The 8,067-nt window shown below is 41.6% G+C and overlaps 1 pseudogene; it reads right to left on the bottom strand.

Moving 5' to 3' along the window:
* LOC106805584 lies at positions 1-3,185 on the bottom strand (annotated as a pseudogene).
* Between the last annotated feature and the right edge of the window lie 4,882 nt (positions 3,186-8,067).

The following is an 8,067-nucleotide window of genomic DNA, read 5'->3' as shown; positions in this document are numbered from 1 at the left end:
GTCGGTCGGTCGGTCGGTCGGTCGGTCGGTCGGTCGGTCGGTCGGTCGGTCGGTCGGCCAGTCGGTTGGTAGGTTACTCCGGAATTATTTCCTCCTAGGCTACGTCTGACAAAGATGTAGCTTTCGTGGATATCCGCACCACGCTATTAACCAGCTTCATTGCAGACAATACATAGTGTGGAGTCAAAAACACAGCACGATGTCAATGCAGAACGAATACCGTGCTAAGACAGCCATGTGACGGCATACGCGCATTAAACTGGATGTACATGATTAACGCTTCAACGGCTCCTGCATTATTCTCCGTACTGGGCGAAGGTAACCGATTGTCTAGTACACAAATTGCACAGCGTTGTGAGAGTCTATGTACAGTAACACCAGGCGGTAAGAGTTATCCAGGCAGAAACTGCACACGGTAATATCAGTATCTATGTTTAAATATACCTATTGAAAACAAATATATCTGTAACATTAAAACTAAGCAAAATCACTATATCCGTAGCGAGGCTAGTCAATTAATGAAATGAAATAACATAACATCGCATTGATTGAGCACAAGGTTGCTATCATTTAACACGTAAGTAGCGTCACTCAGACAATGAAGGTCTTTTGTGATTTACTTGAACACATCGTTTATAAATTCAAAACGCAATGTTATGCCATAATGATATACTATAGAAACACGACAACTGCCCGTTGTTTAGTCTATAACTATAACACACATATTGATAGACCACTTCACTCACAACCGACATTGCAGTCTTAGAAATAGGTATAAAATCTCAGCCAGTTTTGATTTCGAAAAAAAATATTTCTACTGTATACCTATAGTAAAATCCGTATTAATGCTAAAAATTACCAGTGCCGGACTGGCGGACGTGGTACTATTTTCAACACTGGTGACTAGAGAGTTTCTATACGACCTTGATTGCAACGGTCAATGTTTCAACGCAAAATCAGCTGCCCTGCCATTATTTTGGTATGAGCTCCTCGTTTACTACAGATTCATACTAGATGCACTGTAAATCGACCAGAATATGATGAGGAAGAAGCAGAAGGCGACGGGGAACAGCACGCGAGCGACGATGTCGACGTACTTTGCTTTGCGATGTTCCTCATCTGTTAAGATAGAAAGCCGTGTCAATTGACGCTTCAGCTTTGGAAGAACGCGCTCAGCCTTAGCCGTGTCATTTGTTTCCTGTTCTTTGGCGGGCTCGGGTGCCTCAATGCCTTTGTCAACCTTCGCCGACCTTCTGGTGAAGTAGTTTACCAGCGCAAACTCCAGCAGTGACAGGAATATGAATATGTTGCACGCCATGAACCAAACGTCGATGGCTTTTAGATAGGAGACGGGAGGAAGGTTGTAACGCACCGCGGCGCTCTGTGTGTATATCGCTAAGAACGTCGTAACACCGAGAGCCACTCTTGCCGGCGCTGCTTGTACGTGTAACCAGAAGGAGATCCAGGAGCAAATTACCAGAAATACACACGGCATCAGATTCTGCACGACGTGATACTCGTAGTCACGATTCATCGTGCAATTTACTAGCAGTTCGCTATAGTTTCCTGTGTAATGATGTTTCGTAATAACCTCCACCGGAAAGGCGTTCTCTCCTTTGGCTAGCTGAAACTGTGGCAGTTCGATACCTGTGTTGACCGTGACAGGGTTCTCTTCCTTCCAGGCGAACTGTAGTTCTTCTATGCTATAACCGAAGCTTGCGAGTTTAATGGAACATTTCTGTTGATCGAACGGAAAGTGAACTAAATTCATGTGACAGAAGAACGTTGACGTAATTCGCTGGTGAAGCACCACGGTTCCATTCGGATAAATGCGAACTAATGTGTTCGGGCTCGTCACAGCATGGAAGGTGGCGTGTCTTGAATTAACAAAGAATAGATCAGGCTTCCAAATACTGTCGGCGAATTTTGGCGCTCCTATATACTTTTCCGGGTCCGGTGGCGTCCGTTGAAATGTGAGTCTTGGGTCAGACCACGTCTGTCGCAGAGTGAAGTCGGCATCAAAGCTCATGCTGCGCACGTCTATGTTATAGAGCGCTCGGATGTACATGTCGACGGTGACGATGACTGGGCCAGCATCGTCGTCGGGCCGGATCCTCATGTCGTACCATTCCTTCAGGCTGCCCAGCAGATCCGCCGGCGATCTACGAGATGTCTGCAGCGATTGCGACGATGACGGTAGAAAGCTAGCGATGAGCACAAAGTTCACGGCGTGCAGGAGAATCGACATTGCTGCCGGGCCGGGGCATGTGTATGCCTCGCAGATGCGGAGCGCAGATGCAGATGCTGAGCAACTGCTATCGCAGCACACACGAACTGAATCGGTGCGGTGTCCTGAGCCCCGCTTTTATTTAGCCCGGCTCAATGTTTCTGTCTACTTTTACTGTTTAAACGAAATTCTACGCTGACCCAGTTTAGGCGACATTGGCTTGTAAATCACGCGGAGCCTTCACAGGCGCGTTTAATTTTAGCGCCTGGTTCAGTGCATAGTTGTTATATGGCCTCAGCCACTTTCTACTAACAGCTGCTCTTTACTCCTTAAACCATGTGTATTTCAATGGGAAGCGACGTTGGAATAGAAATTTTGTCAAATTCACACCGGCAAGAAATAGATTAACTAGTACTTTTAATAAAGGATTGTTTTTCTTGGGTGCTTTGAAGTTTAACACTAGAATTATGTGTTTGAATCAACATCTGCATGAGGCGGTCGTTTTGTAGACATAAATAAGAGAATCTGACAGTATTCTATTCAATGTACTTGTTAGAACACACAACATAACTGCGTGAGGATCAATCAAATCAAAACATTTCGTACCAGACCCTGAGTAAACGCCTCCCATTTTCTACCAAATTCCGACTCAGCACTCGCTTCCGCTTACTAGTGCGTATTAAACTATTTGTGTTCCCTAACAGTAAATTTTCTACCGCCTATATGCGTCTATTTCTGGTGTATGTTATTCTTATGCATGCCTCACACATAGATCTCTCTAGCGTGTTGTTATGACATCGTCTAGCAGATATACAGCGTTGGTGTCTACTATTTGTGTTGACGTTATAGCCACTCGCCATGTATGCTACTCATTTTACTTCCACAGCCGCATATACCTTATGTCGTGTTAGTCTGTTACGCCTGCCACTGTTTCTCATCTTCAGAGGGAGTTAAAGCTAATGGCACATTAACGTTTCAAAGAGCGACAGAATTTTAAAGGATGCTCGTCTTCTTGAGCGCACAAATATGTGCTGGCATTTATACTCATTTTGAGCGTCATTCCTCATTAAGCTGCGCTATTTCTTTTAGAAAATGGTAATCTAAAATAAAATTGCACAGCATTGACAATCGTACAGTTTTCAGTTTTTCTCCTTTTAAGTATGAATATATTTGCAGTTCCTCACATGAGATGATTAAAAATAATATAGGTAAAGAAGTAGGTTTAATATTTAAAGAGATTTTGCGCTACTTTCTTATTAACTTTTTTAATAGTACTTAATCGTATTTGATGTCACAGTTCAAAAGAGTGAACACCATTTAGTATCCGGAAACATTATAAATTGCCTAAATTGTGCGAACGATACTAAGCGGATTTATCGTCATGCGTTACAGACACCAATGCAGAGAAACGACAGAGAAGCCACACCGACGATAACATGCAGTAATGTGTGTAATATGTATGGCGCACGCGCATGTGAGTCTGTTTACATGTGCGTGTGCGTGTGCGTGTGCGGGTGCGTGTACGTGCGTGTGCGTGTGCGCGTGCGTGTGTGTATACGAACGTTATTACCGTGGAAAAATTGTATGAACGGCAGTGAATTGCGCGTATACATAAATTTATTTGCTGCTCTACAATAAACGCATTTTTACATTCAAGTACAGCGGCGAATCAACGTTTTACAAACATTTTGCATGGTCGGGTGCTACCTCTATTCGCCAAATTAACGAAGTTATGTTGCAGATGAAATAAATATGTTTCATAAATATGAAATGTTTATTTCTTATTACATGAATTTCGGATACAGAAGTTTTGATATGCACAGCTTTTCTACGGGATATTATATCAATATCTTCAGTTTTATGATATTGATATACATTTCCTGCTGAGCGTATCAAGTATTGCCCGTCAAAAACGCAAGAAGCGAATCATACAGTTAGAAATTCGATTGAAAATTTAATCAAGTATTTGCGACAAAAGTGCTAAATTTTTTCTGAAAACTCTACGGGCTAAGACACCAATCGTAGAGTTTACGTAGCATATTTTATATAGAGTGATATTTAAACAATTCGCAACAAAATTGTTTACGTAAACACATGACATCTAAATTAATTGATACTATTGATATTATTGGTTTCTATATAGCTCGTATATGTTAATCCTGTAGGTTACACCGATATACCGTGTGAAATCTCACGCATGCGTGTTAAGATTAAGTCATTAAGCATTTAAGTCAACCAAGTCAAACAGCATCACGTAGTAGCAAGAAGCATAGATGTATGCGAACACTCGTGTCATAGAATATGTGACAATTTCTGTCGTAAAGATTTATCCACATGATGGATCATATGGCGTGCTGTTCTGTGTGCACCAGTTTTTATATCCGCTATGATTTTGTAAGCTCTCTAGTATACTCGCAAGAGTTCAGGCGTAGACTAGCACACGTATGTATTAGTTGCGTATTAGAGTACGCTAGAAGCTTACACCGCCTCACGCCGCATGTATGATGCACGGTGTCATGGAATTGCAATTTTCAGCATAGCAGAGAGCGCGGTACATCATAATTATTACATCAGCTGCTGAATTGAGCCTACACACAACATAAAGCTAATCGTCTTCAACAGACCCAGACCAATGGCGCCATCTGATTCATTTGGTCGTACATGATCGAACACACAGTGATAACGAGGTAATTCAGGGAACACGGTACCTAGTAGTTCTCTTGTTGGATTTACTACCTGCATTGTTAGTTATATATTCATCGTCAACAGAAACGATCAGCTAAATATATGACCACAGAACCATGTTTACAAACAATTATAGATTACGGTTAATATGTTAACATGAAATATAGATATACAGATATAACTGAGTAAATATATACACGCACACGCACGAACACACACACACACACACACACACACACACACACACACACACACACACACACACACACACACACACACACACACACACACACACACACACACACACACACACACACACACACACACACACACACTACTACTAACTATAACTATAATACTATAAGTATACTACTATGTGACGTCACACAACCCCTGGGCAAACTACGAACTGTTTTATTGGTTCCTGTAGCAGTCGATAGCTAAGATGGTAGCACAGATTGGTAGCAGCGATGACAGCGCGTGCGTCTGGTTAAACCCGGCGCGGAGAACAACAAGAGTTGTTGGCTCCAGCCTTGAAAAACCTTCGGACCAAGCCATAATAAAAAGGGAAAGAATACCCGTTCTTACCAACCCTTGCGGTAGTTATATATATATATAGCGCACGTGACAACGCTTAAATAGTCACCGTTTCTACATTCTAATTCTGCGACTACTTCTATAGGTAATTATGATCTTCGCATTTTCTCTCTCTCTCATTATATTAAAACGTAGCCGAGTACGCACCTAGGGCCTGTTGTCAGAAACGTTTCAATGCTGCAGATTCGATGAGAATCTATCACAAAACTCAGATTCATATACATTTGTTGTGCATGACAAAAATGTATGCAAAACGCCATGAGCAAGTTGTTCTCCACTGCAAGACATTATTCTGCACAGAAAGGCAATTCACGAGAGTCATGACTCATCAAACAATCCAAAACTAGAATCGCCACTTGTAAATGTATTTTTTGGTCATCGACATAATATACTAGTTCCACTAGTTATATACTAATGTCTCTATATGTTTTGATGGTTTTGTTAAACGATTGGTAAATGTTTGCGACGTGTAATGTTTCTGACGTGTTTCTTATGAAAAAAACATGGTTTACTAATCTATATCAAATATAATATCTCTATAGATGCAATTCGTCGTATAACTACGTTATCTTCATTTGGTTTTAAAGTTACCAGAGGGTCTAGGATCTCGTACTGTTAAGAGGAAGTTTTCTAGGATTTTTCATCCTCGTAACTTAACGATGTTTCTGTCAAGGGTTTACGAGTCAAAGTTAATGTAAAGACTAATGTTAAGACAGATATTTTGTTTCTGAAAACCGGCCCCTGGACTATATCACGTGAGTTACACCGAGTATGTGTTATACCGAAATCATATAAATTCATGATATATGTGTTTGTTTTCATGACCAAATTGTCCACATAAACTATGTAATAAAGAGTTACCGTTTCTGCATCCTACTTCTATGACTGCCACAATAGATTGCTTTTGGGGTCGTGCCTCTGACATCGTGAGCTAAACCACCAGCGAACACTCTAGAAATGTACTTGTGTTACACTACTATTATTACCGCCTCTCCCTCGCCCTAGCGTCGCTCTTCTTCTCCCCTATTTTTATCCCTGCATGTGAATCACCAACTCACCCTGCTCATTTTATCTTCGTTTACGTGCTATATGTCGATTACTAACCCTCTTCTTCTCCCTCTCGTGCGGGCCCCGATCTCTTTTCCTCATCACTTTATCTCTCACTCCCGATCTCGCATTTACTCTCTACTACCTTGGTCCGCGGCAAACATATAGTATAATCACACATCTAAAGTGTAAATGAATCGTTTACTTGATTGACTTTACATATCAACGTACATATATATATTACATATTCTTATATATTACATATTAAGGCCCCATGTGACTATTGCTATTGTAACATCTGTTTTACACGTGTGACATGGCTAGCTAGACAGAGCGTCATTGCTACATTGATGTATTAGAGAGAATGGTAAACGTGGTTAGGTTACAGATTAGAGGGTCACTGTGAAATTGGGGTAGGACGTAGTCTGTGAGAACGGGTACATGTGCGGGCAGTATGTTTGTAGGAGTTTGGAGGAAATTGATAGGAGAGAGATGTAGGAGAGGATTCGTGTTCTGGGCGCGGAGCTGCGCACACGCGCGTATGCGCGTGTGCGCGTTCTTTGTCTCTTTGTGCGATGTGACGACACTGTGTATGCGTTATTAAAGTTTATTCCGGCTACTACAACAAGTTTGGCTTTCTATCTTCATTCCTGTTTACATTTTGGTTGCCGTGACAGTCCAAAATCTGGGTATTCCTTTGCGGAGGCAACGTAAGGTACTACCTACTACTATATCGATCTACGGACCATACACAAGGAAGATGGGAGAAGGAAGAACGACGGATCGAGAGCGAGAAGCGGGAGAGAGAACGGTGGATCAAGGAAGATGTAGAGGAAGAATGACGGGGAGCCAGACTGGGCTAGCGACGATGACGATGGCGACGAGGATCGGCTGGAAATCGTGGAGGAGGACCGTTGCGGCCGCCGCTTCGGCAAGGTTGTCAGCGGAGAGGGGAAGGACGTGAAAGGAAGAATAGATTCCGACGAAGGAAGAGAAGGATGCAGTTACACGAAAGGAACAAGAACGCGAGAGATGAACGAGACGGAAATACTTAAAATGGGTATGTGAATCAATCTTGTGTCGGCATTTATTTCGTAATTAAAGTGAAAACGTTAGTTATAAACGTTAATACTCGAGGGTTTTTCCTGTATACACCATGCAAGCATGCACCATACGTTTTTTTATCCCTCATACCTGTTTTGGTTCAAAAGGTGCATGTTATGTTATGTCGATGCGTATATACTTGCGGAGCGGAATAAAACTTTGAATAAGAAACGCCGACACAGTTGTTTCACAAGCTTACATGTGACATTGTATGTATGTATGTATGTATGTATGTATGTATGTATGTATGTATGTATGTATGTATGTATGTATGTATGTATGTATGTATGTATGTATGTATGTATGTATGTATGTATGTATGTATGTAGGTTTATGGTTGTTTTATGAACGCGGTATTTTCTTCATGATATATGCTTCTAACCGTTTTTTTTGTGGGAAATCTTTTT

Source organism: Priapulus caudatus, unplaced genomic scaffold (genome assembly GCF_000485595.1).
Source record: "Priapulus caudatus unplaced genomic scaffold, Priapulus_caudatus-5.0.1 Scaffold119, whole genome shotgun sequence".
NCBI classification, from domain to species: Eukaryota; Metazoa; Priapulida; class Priapulimorpha; order Priapulimorphida; family Priapulidae; genus Priapulus; species Priapulus caudatus.
The sequence above is the reverse complement of the archived record's forward strand: the minus strand, read 5'-3'. Positions and strand labels throughout refer to the sequence as shown.